The sequence below is a fragment of the Martes martes genome, assembly GCF_963455335.1.
Source record: "Martes martes genome assembly, chromosome: 1".
In the NCBI taxonomy this organism is placed as follows: Eukaryota; Metazoa; Chordata; class Mammalia; order Carnivora; family Mustelidae; genus Martes; species Martes martes.
The window spans coordinates 123,715,081-123,735,748 of NC_137888.1; positions in this window are offsets into that span (position 1 = coordinate 123,715,081).

Here is a 20,668-nt window from a genome sequence, read left to right on the forward strand (position 1 = left end):
AGAGGTGGCAAAACTGGAGGAACACGCGTAGCATTACCTGTGATCCTAGCAACGCTGGCAGTGACAACTGTGACCCTGTCCAAGCCACCCCAGCACTTGGGGTTGGGACTGTGGCACTCCCCTCCCCAAGCACCGTCTTCAACCTTGGTGCTCCCAGCAGCTATGACTGTCTCAGCAACTCTAGAGACGTGCAGCCACGTGGCACGGGTGACCCCTCTGCCAGAGAGGATGTAGGGTGGAAAGCACACTCCCAAATATAGCTAGGAGCCAGTTCAACAAGGGGGGGGGAACCCCAAAAAACAAACAAAAAACCCCCACAACAACCTAAAACCAAAAACTTATGCTATAGCGCCACCTGCTGGAAGACAAGAGAAAGACCCCCTTGTTGCCAACATGTTGAACTGCAAAAATCAGAGTAATTTACACAGCTTTACCTAAATAAGAAAGGAGTTCACTATTTCAAGGCATCAGCAGACACACATCTCTTCAAAGACCATGAGAAATCAGTAATAAAGTATCACAAAAAGAAAATTGCAATTCTCTAGCAACCAAACCCAAAGTCATGGAAGATTGGGGTCTGACAGAGAATTTAAAATAGCTGTCATGAAGAAATTCAGTAAACTATGAGGAAATCCAGAAAGGCAATTCAATGAACTCAAGAATAAAATTAGCAGAAGGAGTGCTTTGCCAAAGAGATTGAAATTCTAAAGAAGAATCAAAAAGAAATTCTGGAGCTGAAGAACTCAATAAATAAATGAAGAATGCATTAAGAAAGCATTGGTAATAAAGAAAAACAGATAGAAGAACCTAGAAATGATTTGAGTGGACGAGAAGAGATAATTAAAATTTTAAAAAACTGAAGAAGCTTTACAAGAGCTATCAGACTTCATTAGGAGAGCCAATAGAAGAATAGTGGGTATACCAGAAGGAGAAGAGAAGGCAGAGAGGTTATTTAAAGAAATAATAGCTGAGAACTTTCCAAACCTAGGGAAAGAACTAGATATAGAATTCCATGAAACTAGTAGATCTCCTTACTATCTCAATGCAAAAAGAGCTTTTCCAAGACACATTATAATGAAACTATCAAAAGTCAATGATGATGAAAAAATCTTAAAGACACCAGAGGGGGTGGGGATGGGGAAAGTAATCTACAAAGAAACCCCCATTAGACTATCAGCAGATTTCTCAGAAGAAATTCTACAGTCCAGGAGAAAGTAGAATAACATATTCAAAGTACTGAAAGATAAAAATTGCCAGCCAAGAATGCTCTATCCAGCAAAACTATCCTTCAGTTATGAAGAAACAATAGAGGCTTTCCCAGACAAACAAAAGTTGAAGGCATTTGTCACCACTAGACCTGCCTTACAAGAAATGTTGAAGGAACTCTTTTACCTGAAACAATAAGACAAAAACACACAATATTTTGAATAAGGTGTTAAGTAGTTATACAGAATCTGAAAATTGTAACTCCATTTTAGACTAGGGTGTTAAACAATTATAGCATCAAAATGAAAGGAAAAAGCATTAAAAATAACTATAGCCACTACCATTTGGTAATGCAGTCACAGCATGAAAAGGGATAATTTGTGATGACAAAAGTATAAAGGGGAAGAAGAAAATGACAGAACCTTTATAAGCAAGTGAAAATACGTTTCTATCAGCAGAAAAAGACTATTTTGTCTGTAAGATATTTTATACCAACCTCATGGTAACCACAAAACAAAAATAGCAGCAATGTCCACAATAGCCAAACTATGGAAAAAGCCCAAGATGTTCATCAACAGATGAATGGATAAAGGAGATGTGGTAGATATATACAGTGGAATATTACTCAGCAATTAAAAAAGAATGAAATCTTGCCATTTGTGAAGAAGTGGATGGAACTAGAAGGTATTATGCTAAGCAAAATAAATCAGTCAGAGAGAGACAAATACCATATGATTTCACTCATATGTGGAATTTAAGAAGCAAAACAGATAAACATAGGGGAAGGGAAGGAAAAATAAAATAAGATAAAAATAGAGAGGGAGGGGTGCCTGGGTGGCTCAGGCAGTTAAGCCTTTGGTTCAGGCCATGATCCCGGGGTTCTGGGATTGAGTCCCGCATTGGGCTCTGCTCAACAGGGAATCTCCTTCTCCCTCTCCCCCTGCTCATGCTCTCTTTCTCTCTCTAAAACAAATAAATAAAATCTTAAAAAAAAACAAAACAGAGAAGGAAGCAAACCATAAGAGACTCTTAACTATATGGAAAAAACTGAGGGTTGCTGGAAGTGTGGTGGGTAGGAGGATAGGGTAATTTGGTGATGAGTATTAAGGAGGGCAATTGATGTAATGAGCACTGGGTATTATATGCAACTGATGAATCACTAAATTCTATCCCTGAAACTAATAACACACTATATGTTAACAAAATTGAATTTATTTTTTATTTATTTTATTTTTTCAAAGATTTTATTTATTTGATAGACAGAGATCACAAGTAGGCAGAGAAGCAGGCAGAGAAGCAGGCAGAGAGAGAGAAGAAGAAGCAGGCTCCCTGTGAGCAGAGAACCCAATGTGGGGCTCGATCCCAGGACCCTGAGATCATGACCTGAGCTGAAGGCAGAGGCTTTAACCCACTGAGCCACCCAGGCACCCCAACAAAATTGAATTTAAATAAAAATTTTAAAAAAATATAGAGAGCAGACACAAAACACAAAATGGGGGGAAATTGAACAAATTATCATAGAAAACCACCAGCTTAAAAAGGTGGACAGAAACACAAGGAAAAAAGAAACAAAGGAGATAAACAACTAGAAACAAAAGGTAAAGCAAAATGGCAGTTTTAAGTCCTCATGTATCAGTAATCACCTTAATTGTAAATAAGTTGAATTCACTAATCAAATGGCACAGAGTGGCTGGGTGGATTAAAAGCAAAACCCAACTGTATGCTGTCTTTAGGAGACTTATTTCAGCTTCAAAGGAACATAGGCTCAAAGTGAAGGGGTAGAAGATGATACTCCAAACGGTGACCAAAAGAAAGTGGGTATAGTTGTACTTATATCAGACAAAATAGTTATCAAGCCAAAAATGGTAACAAAAGGCAAAGAAGGTCATTATATAATAACAAAAGGGTCAATGTATTAAGAAGATAAAACAATCATAAAAACTTACACTTCCAACATCCAATCATGAAATGCAGTAAGCAAATATCAATGGCTCTTAAGAGAGAAATAGAAAGGAATACAATAACAGTAAGGGATTTCCATACCCCACTATCAGAATGGATAGGTCATCCAGACAGAAAATAAACAAGGAAACATTGGAATTGAACTATATTATTTTTTGTTTTTGTTTTTGTTTTCTTATAAATTAGACTGATAAACTTTACTATTTTTTAAAATATTAACATATAATATATTGTTTGCCCCAGGGGTACAGGTCTGTGAATCAGCGGGCTTACACATTTCACAGCACTCACCATAGCACATACCCTCCCCAATGTCCATAACCCAGCCACCCTATCCTTACCTCTCCACCCCCCAGTGACCCTCAGTTTGTTTCATGAGATTAAGAGCCTCTTATGGTTTGGCTCCCTCCTGATCCCCTCTTGTTTCATTTTTTCCCTCTCTACCCCCCACGACCCCCTGCCCTGCCCCTCAAATTCCTGATATCAAAGAGATCATATGATAATTATCTTTCTCTGATTGACTTATTTCACTTAGCATAATACCCTCTAGTTCCATACACATCATTGCAAATGGCAAGATTTTGTTTTCTTTGATGGCTGCATAGTGTTCCATTGTATATATATATACCACCTCTTCTTTATCCATTCATCTGTTGATGGACATCTAAGTTCTTTCCATAGTCTGGCTATTGTGGACATTGCTGCTATAAACATTCAGGTGCACATGCCCCTTCGGATCACTACACTTGTATCTTTAGGGTAAATACCCAGTAGTGAGATTGCTGCATCATAGGGTAACTCTATTTTCAACTTTCTGAGGAACCTCCATACTGTTTTTCAGAGTGGCTGCACCACCTTGCATTCCCATCAACAATGTAGGTAGGTTCCCCTTTCTCCTCATCCTTGCCAATATCTGTCATTTCCAGACTTGTTAATTTTAGCTATTCTGACTGGTGTGAGGTGGTATCTCACTGTGGTTTTGAATTGTATTTTCCTGATGGCAAGTGATGTTGAGCACCTTTTCATGTGTCTGTTGGCCATCTGGATGTCTTCTTTGCAATAATGTCTGTTCATGTCTTCTGTCCATTTCTTGATTGGCTTATTTGTTCTTTGGGTGTTGAGTTTGATAAGTTCTTTATAGATTTTGGATAGTAGCCCTTTATCTGATACGTCATTTGCAAATATCTTCTCCTATTCTGTTGGTTGTCTTTTGGTTTTGTTGACTGTTTTCCTTTGCTGTGCAAAAGCTTTTGATCTTGATGAAGACCCCATAGTTCATTTTTGCCCTTGCTTCCCTTGCTTATGGCGATATTTTTAGGAATAAGTTGCTGCGGCTAAAGTCAAAGAGGTTGCTGCCTATGTAAGGATTTTGATGGTGTCTGTCTCACACTGAGGTCTTTCATCCATTTTGAGTCTATTTTTGTGTATGGTGTAAGGAAACGGTCCAGTTTCATTCTTCTGCATATGGCTTTCCAGTTTTCCCAACACCATTTGTTGAAGAGGCTGTCTTTTTTCTATTGGACATTCTTTCCTTCTTTGTCAAAGATTAGTTGATTATAGTTGAGGGTTTCTGGGCTCTCTATTCTGTTCCATTGATCTTTGTGTCTGTTTTAGTGCCAGTATCATACTGTCCTGATGATGACAGCTTTGTAATAGAGCTTGAAGTCTGGAATTGTGATGCCGCCATGGTTTTCTTTTTCAACATTCCTCTGGCTATTCGGGGTCCTTTTTTGTTCCATACAAATTTTAGGATTATTTATTCCATTTCTTTGAAAAAAATTGATGGTATTTTGATAGGGATTGCATTAAATGTGTAGATTGCTTTAGGTAGCATAGACATTTTCACAATATTTGTTCTTCCAATCCATGAGCATGGACCATTTTTCCATTTCTTTGTGTCTTCCTCAATTTCTTTCATGAGTACTTAATAGTTTTCTGAGTACAAATTCTTTGCCTCTTTGGTTAGGTTTATTCCTAGGTATCTGAAGGTTTTCGGGTGCAATTGTAAATGGGATCAACTCCTTAATATCTCTTTCTTTTGTCTTGCTCATGGGGTATGGAAATGCAATTGATTTCTGTGCCTTGATTTTATATCCTGACACTTTACTGAATTCCTGTATAAGTTCTAGCAGTTTTGGAGTGGAGTCTTTTGGGTTTTCCACATAAAGTATCATATCATCTGCAAAGAGTGAGAGTTTGACTTTTTGATAATTCGGATGCCTTTTATTTCTTTGTCTTGTCTGATTGCTGAGGCTAGGATTTCTAGTACTACGTTGAATAGCAGTGGTGATAGTGGACATCCCTGCTGTGCTCCTGACCTTAGGGGAAAAGCTCTCAGTTTCCCCCCACTGAGAATGATATTCTCTGTGGGTTTTTCATAGATGGTTTTGATTGTATTGAGGTATGTATCCTCTATCCCTATACTTTGAAGAGTTTTGATCAAGAAAGGATGCTATACTTTGTCAAATGCTTTTTCAGCATCTATTGAGAGTATCATATGGTTCTTGTTCTTTCTTTTATTAATGTATTGTGTCACATTGATTGATTTGCAGATGTTGAAACAAACTTGCAGCCCAGAAATAAATCCCACTTGGTCGTGGTGAATAATCCTTTTAATATATTGTTGGATCCAATTGGTTAGTATTTTGGTGAGAATTTTTGCATCCATGTTCATTGAGGATATTGGTCTGTAATTCTCCTTTTTGATGGGGTCTTTATCTGGTTTTGAGATCAAGATAATTCTGGCCTCATAAAATGAGTTTGGAAGTTTTCTGTCCATTTCTATTTTGGGGGGAACAGTTTCAGGAGAATAGGTACTAATTATTCCTTAAATGTTTGGTAGAATCCCCCTGGGCTGCTGTCTGGCCCTAGGCTCTTTTTTGGGGGAGATTTTTGATGATTGCTTCAATCTCCTTACTGGTTATGGGTCTGTTAAGGTTTTCTATTTCTTCCTGGTTCAGTTTTGATAGTTTATATGTCTCTAGGAATGCATCCATGTCTTCCAGATTGTCAAATTTGCTGGTGTATAGTTGCTCATAATATGTTCTTATAATTGTTTGTATTTCTTTGGTGTTGGTTGTGATATCTCCTCTTTCATTCATGATTTTGTTAATTTGGGTCCTTTTTCTTCTTTTTGATAAGTCTGGCCAGGGGTTTATCAATCTTATTAATTCATTCCAAGAACCTACTCCTAGTTTTGTTGATCTGTTCTACTGTTCTTTTTGGTTTCTATTTCATTGATTTCTGCTCTGATCTTTATGATTTCTCTTCTCCTGCTGGGTTTAGGCTTTCTTTGCTGTTCTTTCTCCAGCTCCTTTGGGTGTAGGGTTAGGTCGTGTATTTGAGACCTTTCTTGTTTCTTGAGAAAGCTTTGTATTGCTATATACTTCCTTCTCAGGATTGCCTTTTCTATGTCCCAAAATTTTGAGCAGTTGTATTTTCATTTTCATTTGGTTCCATGAATTTTTAAAATTCTTCTATATCTTCCTGGTTGACCCACTCATTCTTTAGTAGGATGCTCTTTAACCTCCGTGTATTTGAGTTCTTTCCGACTTTCCTCTTGGAATTGAGTTGTAGTTTCAAAGCATTGTGGTCTGAAATATGTATGGAATGATCCCAATCTTTTGGTACCAGTTGAGACCTGATTTGTGACCTAGGGTGTGATCTATTTTGGAAAATGTTCCATGTGCACTAGAGAAGAATGTGTATTCTGTTGTTTTCAGACGGAATATTCTAAATATATCTGTGATCTCCATCTGATCCAGTGTGTCATTTAAACTCTTCATTTCCTTGTTGATCTTTTGCTTAGAGAATCTGTCCATTTTAGTGAGGTGGGGGTTTAAAGTCCCCTACTCTTATTGTATTATTGTTGATGTCTTTCTTCAATTTTGTTATTTCTCTCTTTTTTTAAAAAAGATTTTATTTATTTATTTGACAGAGATCACAAGTAGAGAGGCTGGCAGAGAGAGGGGGAAGCAGGCTCCCCACTGAGCAGAGAGCCCAATGTAGGGCTCAATCCTAGGACCCTGAGATCATAACCTGAGCTGAAGGCAGAGGCTTAATCCACTCAGCCACCCAGGTGCCCCTCTTCGATTTTGTTATTAATTGGTTTACATAATTGGCTGCTCCCATGTTAGGGGCATAGATATTTAAAATTGTTAGATCTTGTGTTGGACAGACCCTTTGAGTATGATATAGTGTCCTTCCTCATCTCTTATTGTAGTCTTTGGCTTAAAACCTAATTTATCTGATATAGTGATTGCCACCCCAGCTTTCTTTTGATGTCCATTAGCATGGTAAAACCCCCTTACTTTCAATCTGGAGGTGTCTTTGAGCCTAAAATGAATTTCTTGTAGACAACATATCAATGGGGCTTATTTTTTATTCATTCTGATACCCTGTGTCTTTTGATTGGGGCATTTAGCCCATTTACATTCAGGGTAACTATTGAAAGATCTGAATTTAGTGCTATTGTATTGCCTTTAAGGTACTGTTACTGTATATTGTCTCTATTCCTTTCTGGTCTACTACGTTTAGGCTCTCTCTTTGCTTAGAGGACCCCTTTCAATATTTCCTGTAGGGCTAGTTTGGTGTTTGAAAATTCTTTTAATTTTGTTTGTCCTGGAAGCTCTTTATCTCTCCTTCTATTTTCAATGATAGCCTAGCTGGACATAGTATTCTTGGCTGCATATTTTTCTCATTTAGTGCTCTGAATATATCATGCCAGTTCTTTCTGGCCTGCCAGCTCTCTGTGGATAGGCCTGCTGCCAATCTAATATATCTACCATTGTATGTTACGGACTTCTTGTCCCGAGGTGCTTTCAGGATTTTCTCTTTGTCACTGAGACTTGTAAGATTTACTATTAGATGATGGGATGTGGACCTATTTTTATTGATTTTGAGGTGGGTTCTCTGTGCCTCCTGAATTTTCATACTTGTTCCCTTTGCCATATTAGGGAAATTCTCTACTATAATTTGCTCCAATATACCTTCTGTCCCTCTCTCTCTTTCTTCTTCTTCTTCTTCTGGGATCTCAATTATTCTAATATTGTTTCATCTTATGGTATCACTTATGTTTCAAATTCTCCCCTCATGGTACAGTAGTTGTTTGTCTCTCTTTTGCTCAGCTTCTTTACTTTCCCTCATTTGGTCTTCTATATCACTAATTCTCTCTTCTGCCTTATTTATTCTACCAGTAAGAGCCTCCATTTTTAAAAAATTTTATTTATTTATTTGACAGACAGAGGTCATAAGGAGGCAGAGAGGCAGGTGGGGGGGGGAGCAGGCTCCCTGCTGAGCAGGGATCCCAATACAGGGCTCAGTCACAGGATCCGGGGATCATGACCTGAGCGGAAGGCAGAGGGTCAACCCACTGAGCCACCCAGGCACCCCAAGAACCTCTATTTTTTTAATTAATTTATTTATTTTAATAAACATATAATGTACTTTTATCCCGGGGTACAGGTCTGTGAATCACCAGGTTTACACATTTCATAGCACATACCCTCCCCAATGTCCATATCCCCACCACACTCTCCTGTCCCCTGTCCCCCCAGCAACCCTCAGTCTGTCTCATCTGTTGATGGACATCTAGGTTCTTTCCATAGTTTGGCTATTGTGGACATTGCTGCTATAAACATTCGAGTGCACGTGCCCCTTCGGAGCACCACGTTTGTATCTTTAGGATATATACCCAGTAGTGCAATCACTGGGTCATAGGGTAGCTCTATTTTCAGTTTTTTGAGGAACCTCCACACTGTTTTCCAGAGTGGTTGCACCAGCTTGCATTCCCACCAGCAGTGTAGGAGGGTTCCCCTCTCTCCGCATCCTCGCCAGCATCTGTCATTTCTTGACTTGTTAATTTTAGCCATCCTGACTGGTGTGAGGTGGTATCTCATCGTGGTTTTGATTTGTATTTCCCTGATGCCGAGCGATGTGGAGCATTTTTTCATGTGTCTGTTGGCCGTCTGGATGTCTTCTTTGCAGAAATGTCTGTTCATGTCCTCTGCCCATTTCTTGACTGGATTATTTGTTCTTTGGGTATTGAGTTTGATAAGCTCTTTATAGATTTTGGATACTAGCCCTTTATCTGATATGTCATTTGCAAATATCTTCTCCCATTCTGTCAGTTATCTTTTGGTTTTGTTAACTGTTTCCTTTGCTGTGCAAAAGCTTTTGATCTTGATGAAATCCCAATAGTTCATTTTTGCCCTTGCTTCTGTTGCCTTTGGCGATGTTCCTAAGAAGAAGTTGCTGCAATTGAGGTCAAAGAGGTTGCTGCCTGCGTTCTCCTCAAGGATTTTGATAGATTCCTTTCTCACATTGAGGTCCTTCATCCATTTTGAGTCTATTTTCGTATGTGGTGTAAGGAAATTGTCCAATTTCATTTTTCTGCATGTGGCGGTCCAATCTTCCCAGCACCGTTTGTTGAAGAGGCTGTCTTTTTTCCATTGGATATTCTTTCCTGCTTTGTTGAAGATTAGTTGACCATAGAGTTGAGGATCTATTTCTGGGATCTCTATTCTGTTCCATTGATCTATATGTCTGTTTTTGTGCCAGTACCATACTGTCTTGATGATGGCAGCTTTGTAATAGAGCTTGAAGTCTGGAATTGTGATGCCACCGACTTTGGCTTTCTTTTTCAATATTCCTTTGGCTATTTGAGGTCTTTTCTGGTTCCATATAAATTTTAGGATTATTTGTTCTATTTCTTTAAAAAAAATGGATGGTATTTTGATAGGGATTGCATTAAATGTGTAGATTGCTTTAGGTAGCATAGACATTTTCACAATATTTGTTCTTCCAATCCATGAGCATGGAACATTTTTCCATTTCTTTGTGTCTTCCTCAATTTCTTTCATGAGTACTTTATAGTTTTCTGAGTATAGATTCTTTGCCTCTTTGGTTAGATTTATTCCTAGGTATCTTATGGTTTTGGGTGCGATTGTAAATGGGACTGACTCCTCAATTTCTCTTTCTTCTGTCTTTTTGTTAGTGTAAAGAAATGCGACTGATTTCTGTGCATTGACTTTATATCCTGACACTTTACTGAATTCCTGTATAAGTTCTAGCAGTTTTGGAGTGGAGGCTTTTGGGTTTTCCACATATAGTATCATATCATCTGCAAAGAGTGATAGTTTGACTTCTTCTTTGCTAATTTGGATGCCTTTAATTTCTTTTTGTTGTCTGATTGCTGAGGCTAAGACTTCTAGTACTATGTTGAACAGCAGTGGTGATAACGGACATCCTTGCCATGTTCCTGACCTTAGCGGAAAAGCTTTCAATTTTTCTCCATTGAGAATGATATTTGCAGTGGGTTTTTTAGAGATGGCTTTGATAATATTGAGGTATGTGCCTTCTATCCCCACACTTTGAAGAGCTTTAATCAGGAAGGGATGCTGCACTTTGTCAAATGCTTTTTCAGCATCTATTGAGAGTATCACATGGTTCTTACTCTTTCTTCTATTAATGTATTGTATCACATTGATGGATTTGCGGATGTTGAACCAACCTTGCAGCCCTGGAATAAATCCCACTTGGTCGTGGTGAATAATCCTTTTAATGTACTGTTGGATCCTATTGGCCAGTATTTTGGTGAGAATTTTCGCATCTGTGTTCATCAAAGATATTGGTCTGTAATTCTCTTTTTTGGTGGGATCCTTGTCTGGTTTTGGGATCAAGGTGATGCTGGCCTCATAGAATGAGTTTGGAAGTTTTCCTTCCATTTCTATTTTTTGGAACAGTTTCAGGAGAATAGGAAATAATTCTTCTTTAAATGTTTGGTAGAATTCCCCTGGGAAGCCGTCTGGTCCTGGACTTTTGTTTGTTTGGAGATTTTTGATGACTGTTTCAATCTCCTTACTGGTTATGGGTCTGTTCAGGTTATCTATTTCTTCCTGGTTCAGTTGTGGTAGTTTATATGTCTCTAGAAATGTATCCATTTCTTCCAGATTGTCAAATTTGTTGGCATAGAGTTGCTCGTAGTATGTTCTTATAATTGTTTGTATTTCTTTGGTGTTGGTTGTGATCTCTCCTCTTTCATTCATGATTTTATTTATTTTCATCCTTTCTCTTTTCTTTTTGATAAGTCTGGCCACGGGTTTGTCAATCTTATTAATTCTTTCAAAGAACCAGCTCCTAGTTTCATTGATTTGTTCTATTGTTTTTTTAGTTTCTATTTCATTGATTTCCGCTCTGATCTTTATGGTTTCTCTTCTCCTGCTGGGTTTAGGCTTTCTTTGTTGTTCTCTCTCCAGCTTCTTTAGGTGTAGGGTTAGGTCGTGTATTTGAGACCTTTCTTGTTTCTTGAGAAAGGCTTGCACTGCTATATATTTTCCTCTCAGGACTGCCTTTGTTGTGTCCCACAGATTTTGAACTGTTGTGTTTTCATTATCATTTGTTTCCATGATTTTTTTCAATTCTTCTTTAATTTCCTGGTTGACCCATTCATTTTTTAGAAGGATGCTGTTTAGTCTCCATGTATTTGCGTTCTTTCCAAATTTCCTCTTGTGATTGAGTTCTAGCCTCAGAGCATTGTGGTCTGAAAATATGCAGGGGATGATCTCAATCTTTTGGTACCAATTGAGACCTGATTTATGACCCAGGATGTGGTCTATTCTGGAGAATGTTCCATGTGCACTAGAGAAGAATGTATATTCTGTTGCTTTGGGATGGAATGTTCTGAATATATCTGTGATGTCCATCTGGTCCAGTGTGTCATTTAAGGCCTTTATTTCCTTGTTGATCTTTTGCTTGGATGATGTGTCCATTTCAGTGAGGGGAGTGTTAAGGTCCCCTGCTATTATTGTATTACTGTCGATGTATTTCTTTGATTTTGTTATTAATTGGTTTATATAGTTGGCTACTCCCATGTTAGGGGCATAGATATTTAAGATTGTTAGGTCTTCTTGTTGGACAGACCCTTTGAATATGATATAGTGTCCTTCCTCATCTCTTATTATAGTCTTTGGCTTAAAATCTAATTGATCTGATAGAAGAATTGCCACCCCAGCTTTCTTCTGATGTCCATTAGCATGGTACATTGTTTTCCACCCCCCCACTTTAAATCTGGAGGTGTCTTCGGGTCTAAAATGAGTTTCTTGTAGGCAGCATATTGATGGGTTTTGTTTTTTTATCCATTCTGATACCCTGTGTCTTTTGATTGGGGCATTTAGCCCATTAACATTCAGGGTAACTATTGAGAGATATGAATTTATTGCCATTGTATTGCCTGTAAGGTGACTGTTCCTGTATATTGTCTCTGTTTCTTTCTGATCTACTACTTTTAGGGTCTCTCTTTGCTTAGAGGACCCCTTTCAATATTTCCTGTAGAGCTGGTTTGGTGTTTGCAAATTCTTTCAGCTTTTGTTTGTCCTGGAAGCTCTTTATCTCTCCTTCTATTTTCAATGATAGCCTAGCCAGATATAGTATTCTTGGCTGCATGTTTTTCTCGTTTAGTGCTCTGAATATATCATGCCAGTTCTTTCTGGCCTGCCAGGTCTCTGTGGATAGGTCTGCTGCCAATCTAATGTTTTTACCCTTGTATGTTACAGACTTCTTTTCCCGGGCTGCTTTCAGGATTTTCTCTTTGTCGCTCAGACTTGTAAATTTTACTATCAGGTGATGAGGTGTGGGCCTATTTTTATTGATTTTGAGGGGTGTTCTTAGCATCTCGTGGATTTTGATGTTTGTTCCCTTTGCCATATTAGGAAAATTCTCTCCAATAATTGTCTCCAATATACCTTCTGCTCCCCTCTCTCTTTCTTCTTCTTCTGGAATCCCAATTATTCTAATGTTGTGTCATCTTATGGTGTCGCTTATCTCTCGAATTCTCTCCTCGTGGTCCAGTATTTGTTTGTCTCTCTTTTGCTCAGCTTCTCTATTCTCTGTCATTTGGTCTTCTATGTCACTAATTCTTTCTCTGCCTCATTTATCCTAGCAGTGAGAGCTTCCATTTTTGATTGCACCTCATGAATAGCTTTTTTTATTTCAACTTGGTTAGATTTTAGTTCTTTTATTTCTCCAGAAAGGGCTTTTATCTCTCCGGAGAGGGTTTCTCTAATATCTTCTATGGCTTTTTCGAGCCCGGCTAGAACCTTGAGAATTGTCATTCTGAACTCTAGATCTGTCATGTTACCAATGTCCGTATTGATTAGGTCTCCAGCCTTCGGTACGGCCTCTTGTTCTTTTTTTTGAGGTGAGTTCTTCCGCCTTGTCATTTTGTCCAGATAAGATTTGCTTTCTCCTGCTGTGGAATTCCGCTGTTCTTGGTGATTGAAGTTGGTTTTGGATGGGTTTCTTGTTGATCTCTGGGGGAGGGGCCTGTTGTAGTGATTCTCAAGTGTCTTTGCCGCAGGCGGAATTGCACCGCCCTTGCCAGGGGCCAGGCTAAGTAATCCGCTGGGGTTTGCTTTTGGGAGCTTTTGTTCCCTGAGCACTTTCTGTAGAGTTCCGGAGGATGGGAATGAAGATGGCGGCCTCCCAGTCTCTGGCCCAGAGGAGCTGAGAGCTTGGGGTTCCGCTCCTCAGTGCGCCCTCAGAAAAAAGCGCCCAACTGCTCCTGCCTCCCTGGCCTCCGGTCGTACCTGGAGGAAAGCAGTCAATTGCTGGAACCTGGAGAAAAGCGCCCGTTCGATTCCGTCTCCGTGGCCTCCGGCCATGCTCCAAGCCCACCCAGCCTGCGACCGGCACAAGGTAACCCCGGGATGAGAGCTCACTCCTCAGCTTTGTCGCTGTAGCCGGCTTCCCCGCTCTAATACCTGCGACCTCTGTGGCACTCAGACACCCCCGGTCCTTCTATGACCCCGTGGGACCTGGGATTATGCTGACCCCGCCTGGGTTTCCCCCTGGTTTCGCCTCTGGAGCGATGTCCCTCCGTGGAGCAGACTTTTAAAAGTCCCAATTTTGTGCTCCATTGCTCCACCGCTTGCCAGGAGCCGGCCCCTCCCCCTGTGGTCTATCTTCCCGTTGCTTTGGATTCACTTCTCCGCAGGTCCTACCTTTCAGAAAGTGATCGATTTTCTGTTTCTAGAATTGTTGCTCTTCTTCTCTTCGATTTCCTGTTGGATTTGTAGGTGTTCACAATGGTTAGATAAGCTATCTAGCTGATCTCCTGCTACCCGATGTCATCTTAGCCTGCTACTTCTCTGCCATCTTGACTCCTCCCCCTCTATTTTTCTTTCATAAGAAGCTTTTTTTTTTTTTTTAAGATTTACTTATTTATTTGAGAGAGAGAGAGAGAGAGAGCATGAGTGAGGGAAAAGCAGAGGGAGAGAAAGAATCCTGAAGCAAACTCTGTGCTGACCATGGAATCCCCCATTGGGCTTGATCCCAGGACCCTGGGATCATAACCTGGGTCAAAACTAAAAGTCTGCTGCTCAACCAACTGAGCCACCCAAGCAATCCCTCACACTCACCATTCTTATTCAATATAGTATTGGAAGTCCTAGCTAGAGCAATTGGGCAAGACAAAGAAATAAAAGGTATCCAAGTCAGGGGGAAAGAAATAGGATTGTTGTTATATGCTGATGATATAATCATATATGGGAGATCCCAAAAAGTTAGTTAAAAAAACTGTTGGAATTAATCAGTGATTTCAGTAAAGTGGCAGGTTACAAAGTCAACTTATGGAAGTCAGATCTAATGTGCAATATAATGAAAAATGTCAATAGTACTGTACTATAATGAAGTAATGTGATAAATATTGTTTCAGTGGCAATCATATCACAATATATAAATGTATCAAAGTAACATGTTGTACACCTTTAATTTATAAATTGTAACATGTCAAATTTATCAAATAAAAATAATACATATGGATCCCAAACACTATACAACTAAGTAGTGAAATGATGTAAAACAAACTATTAAATAAACTCTATTCTACCAAAACCCCCTGAGTTATGAAGAGTTGAGTAAGAGCTAACTAGGTTAAGAGAGGAGAGAAGGGATATCAAGCAATGGGACAACATGAGCAGAGCAATGGAGGAGTTTGGGACCAGGATACATGATGGGGAAGTTGTGAGTTGTTTTGCCCTAGACAGCTTTAAGAAAAGGCTATATTAAATCTCCTCAGATGTGTGTGTGGGATGTGTGATGCCTGAAGCCAGGGTAAGCCTCGTGGAGTGTAATTTCACAAGGTTACTCTATCCCCAAGGAATATGCTGAGTATTTTTTTCCCTGCCATGTAAAATTTCAAAGCGCCTTGGACTTTTTAGAAAGTTAAATGACAAATCCAAACACATCAGCCACTTGGTAGTGCCTTCAGCATCTCAGTGCACCCTGAATTTCCCTCAATGAAAGCAAAACTCCACCTGTTTCTTGCTACTTTTCTCCTAAATGGAGGGGTCCTGTAAATAAATGCTCTGGTTGCATCCTTCCTTTGTATAGAGGCATGAAACACATTATGTTTCCTGCCTGCCATTTCTTAGTAAAAGCACACCTTTCCTCCTTCGCCTCTCTGTATTAGAGTCCTTTAGTTAGAACAAGCTTTATCTGGCAAGCTTAGAATTCCTCTTTTTTCTATCCCTCTTCTCCAGCTATACCTCTCTTGATTTCTGAAAGCAAGGACAGGTCACTTGCCTTTGTCATGAACATTGGGATGAAATATTCTGAAAAACACATATATGTATGTATACAAAGGCATGAAAGCCCATTTTTAATCGGAAGTGTTTTGTTTTCCTTGGGTTTTAAACTTTAAATGCAGCTCACAGTCCCCCTCTCAGACTAGTTTTCCAGGCAGCTTTATTTCTCTGTGTCCATGCTTTCATGGTGTAGTATAATAGCTTTTGTTTCAGAAGTACAGGGCAAGAGGACCCTGAATGCAAGAGGTCCGCATTATATCCATAGCAGTAGATTTGGATGGCACGGCAGAGGTTGGGGGAAGGTGGGAATGAGCGTTTTCCATTGGTGAGCCTGAGTCCTTCTAGCAACATGGGCACAATGGGCACCATTCTGAGCACAGAACAGGCTCTGGCGGTAGAGGCGCTGCTACTCATTCATGTCCCACACAAGGGACCCTGCACTGCAACCTTGCCCAACATGATGGCATCCACTTCTCCTGGTAATTGTTACAGTACAAAAAGAACTTTGTCTCCCATCCATCCACTGAAGCTTATGTGTTACCATGTCTTTCTTTAAAAAGAATTAAATTTTGTTTTCCCATTCTTTTCTTTATTCCTCTCTCCAAAGTGAATGGGCTGAAGTGAATATCAGCCTTGGTTCCAGAATCAGGAAATCCAACGGGGAACTTGAAATGGTTGGTACAAAATGAAGAAAGTGGATGGAGTTAACAAATTAAAGCAGCTCTCAGTTACTGCATTTCTTGATTCATATTGTTAGTGAGGAAAGAGAAAATGCAGGCGAGGTGGCTGTCTCAGGCTTGGAACTCACGAAGACTGTTGGCCAACGAGGGCTTGTGCTTCTGGGTCAACACTAATGAATAGTTAATGGCTCAGGGCAGGACCTAGCCAGAAGCATGTCTTCTCTACTAGTTGAGAACCTAAGTCCCCAAGTCCTCACTTGTACTCTGTTGTTATGGAGACAAATTCATATCTGTGTAAGCATCAGTATTTGTGAAATTCCAATGCCTTCAGGCTTATTTAAATTTATTATCTCAATTTTTAATTGTTTATTTTAAATTTCATGTTCATTTATAGTCTTTTGTTTTGTGTTTGTTCATTTGTCTTTTTTGTATTCAGTCAGGCCGTCTTACAAAGTGCCCTGATATGTTTTGGAACTAATTTTTTTTCCTGACAGTTGGCTCATTTGGGGATTTCTGGAGTCAGACTGTATGGGTTGGAACCCCAGTTCCAACTGTCAGTAGCTGTGAGACCTTAGGCAAGTTAGTTATGATCACAGGTCTTTCTTTTCCTGTCTGTCAAATGGGGATAATGATAGTGCCTTTTTAAGGCTGTAGTTAGTTGTAGGATCAAATGTGGGGGCACTTACAACAGCATTTGGTGCCTAGTGAACCTCAATACACTTCAACTGATGCTAATGCAGATCAGATAGACACCAAAAGCCCCTGAATGAGTCTTCTCTGTATTTTCTTACTATGGTGGATGGTTTTCCTTCACCCAAATCCTGGTTAGCTACATGGTTGCTCCTGTAGCCTTCCCTGTGGCCAGGAAGGATGGGTGTACCTTTTAAGTCCTTGCCCTACATCCTCTGTGGACTAGTCCACCAGTATCTGAACTACTTTTTCCAAACAGAGGAGGATTTTTCAGCCACTTTACTAATGAGCTACCTTTCTCATTCCTGGTCAATATATTATTTTAATAACACAGTTTATGTTCAAGTGTTAAACATTTCACTGCAGTCCTTAATCACAAGTTTGACTCAGAAGTGAAAAAAAAAGTCAAGTCAAATATCTGGTATCGTAATGATTTATAAACATTTTTATTATGATGATTTTTCCCACTAATATAAATAGCTGCTTCTATCAAATCAGTTTGAACATGGGGATTCTGGTCAAAGGTAGAATTCCTGCCCATTCTCCTTGCAAAAGGAATGCATAATATTAATCTAAAAAACTGGATGTGAATGCATATATACATAAAAGCTACATATTAATCTTAATGAAACATCAAAGCAAAACATGAAGTGTGGCAGAGACTTTATGTATAAGCAAAGGGCGAGTTTGTTGAGGTGGCAGGGTGAGTGAAGTGGGTGAGACTGGATTTGTGGGCCCTGTCAGAAATGGCAAACAGCCTGCTTGAAGGACAGAAGATGGGAATAATGTGCAAGGAGAGATTTCCAAGAAAATCCCCTGGACTGAAGGTTGAGATGTTCCAATTCTTCCATGCCCCTGATTCAGACTGTGACTATAGGTGGTATCACCAAAGTTAATCACCTGGAAATTCATGGCTATGATCTCCTTCTTACCTATATTTTAAAAACAGAATTGAAAGGCTCAATATATGTCTAAATGAAAGATTTTCATCATTTAGAAGATCATTTCTGGGAGATCCTGGTGGATCTGATCTGTAACAGCACAGTGGCAAAGAGGCAAAGAGGCCGTTCTATGTGGCATTTATACCTTTGAGGAACTGCTTACCCCTTCAAGCTTCTGTTTCCTCATCTGTAAGCTGGGAATAAGTAACAACTACCTCTTAAGTTTGTTAAGAGGATGACTGCAGAGCTCACAGCTCAGTATCTGACATGTAGGAAGGGCTCAGTAAGCATCATCATCATTATCTTCATAATCTTCATCACTGTCATCATCATCAAACAGAATAACTGAACTGATCGTGATCATTTGTGTGCCAAAAGGCATTGTGCATCATTGAGCATCAATCTATTAAATCTGAACCCCTTGATCCCCTCACCTGGGACTTTGTCATTCCCATGTCCTGCTGCTGGTAAATATTTCTACTGCAAACCTTTCAAAATACTCTTCCTTTTAAAACCAATGAATTAGGCTCATATTTGAAACTAAAATGTTGTCAGATACATTCTGAAAAAAACTTTAGGCACTGGGTGTTTGTCCACAATGGACCTGTGTGTCTGCTCTAGCCAATGGAGCCATCTTTTATCTAAGAAATGTTGATTAGTTGATGAGATATATATTATCTTGGCTTCCAAGTCCTAGAGGCCATCAAAGGTATCCTGATGTTAAAGATATCACTACTTTAATGATCTCTGCTGAAGAGTATTAAAAAAAAAAAAAAGCTGTGCTTTCAGACCTTAAGACTTATTGCTTGTATTTTCACAGCTTTCTTAAAGTAAAAAGGGGTGTTGTGGAAAATGATAAAATTTATCATTTATAGCGAAATATTAATGTAGCAGCAGGAGATTCGATGAGGCCATCTATCTATGAGCATTCAGACTTCAAAGGAAGCATAAACACGAAATTAATGGTTTGTCTAGTGTAAGAGACAAATAAATGCAAATGTGGGCTCATTAATATCAAGTGGATGACTTCTTGGTTTATGGGGTTTGGATTGATTTTGTCAAAGGCCAATAGATTTATTTTAAAAAGTCTTTGAAATTTAGCATCCATACACCCATTATTGAGAGAAATAAAACTCCCAGCACTCCCAGACGGCCTCTCTTCCTCCTCCTCCTTCCCCCCTTCCTAGATGTTGCTTTACTGAGATAAAGTTCTTACATTAGGACTTACTTTCACACTGAAATATGTCCCTTGTAGGAACTGCTATAAACGCCAGCATTTTCTGCAGCATTAGTTTATGGGCAGAGTGAATTTTAATGGCATCATAATCTCGTGGCAATCAATTGCGGTGCTTGGGGAGGAAAAAAAAAAAGCTCTAGGGGTGCCCATTAAATGGGCTTTGCATCACTTTTAATGCTCCAAAATCTTGAAGTCTCTCCTCGTCTTTCCTGTTTGTCTATAGACAAAATAGTTTCCACCCCCCACCCCCACCGTTTTAGGCTGAAGTAGAGTTAAACACTTTTATTTACCATTTAATTCTCTGATGGGGAGGGGAAAATCCCTTTTTCTCTTTTATTCGAACAAGATCATGAGTCTCTTGGCTCTGATACAACATAGGAAATGGAAACCAGAGTTTTGGTGGGTTTTTTGCTCTTTCTGGATTGTCAAGTGCCTCTGCCATGCTCTGACTCTAGCTTTTGTTGTTGTCAAGTTATCCTGAGTGGAGGGGTTGCCATACTTAAAGGAAAACCCTACATAGCAGCTCCTATTCTTTCTGAGCTTATATTTTCTGTCTATTCTATTCTACCTCCAACTCCCATGTGATCTCCACATCTGTTTTTATATACCACACACCTGAATACTGAGCATAGATAGAGTATGGGTTATCATAATTATTTAATGTATACTTTCCATTCCCATTCTTCTTTTTTTGCTTAGTTTTTCACCTTCAAGAGATGACATGAATTTTGGGGGGGTTAACGGTCTTCCTATTTCCTAGCCATTTTGCAACACTTGCTTGCTTCAGTATCTCTGACCCCTCTTGAGGATTTATATTCACAACAAACAATTTGGGAAAAGAAAGGCTTGGACTTGGACTTGGTTCTGTGGCTGATTCTCAACAAACTTGAAAGTGGAGTTAATAATATTATGCTCTGAGAGTTAAATTATAAGGTCAGTACATGATGATCAAGAACAAAGGTAGGCAAAGTAACCACAAAGAGAGAAAAGCACTGAGGCCAGCAGTATTAACTCAGATCTGACTTAGTACATTCACCAATTTGATGAACAAATTGAGGTGTCAATTTGGTGGTCAGCTATAGGAGTAGAGAGAAAAACCACAGATGTTGGTGTTCCCAGTCCAGCCCCATCTGTGGGAGGAGGATTCATATTGCTAAAGGAAGAGAGACAATTCCTACAGTGAAATGGCTGCATCAGGAGACATTAGCTAGGGCGATTTGTGAAAGCCACTTTCTAGAATGTCTTCCTGTTTTCAAATCCTCTTTGAGAATCTGTCTCCTCACCTATAAGTGTAGGCTTCTCCAGAGTTGACTGCATCAGGGTCAGGCCTCTGACCCAAGTTCAGCTTTGTAATTTGGCTCCTACAAATTT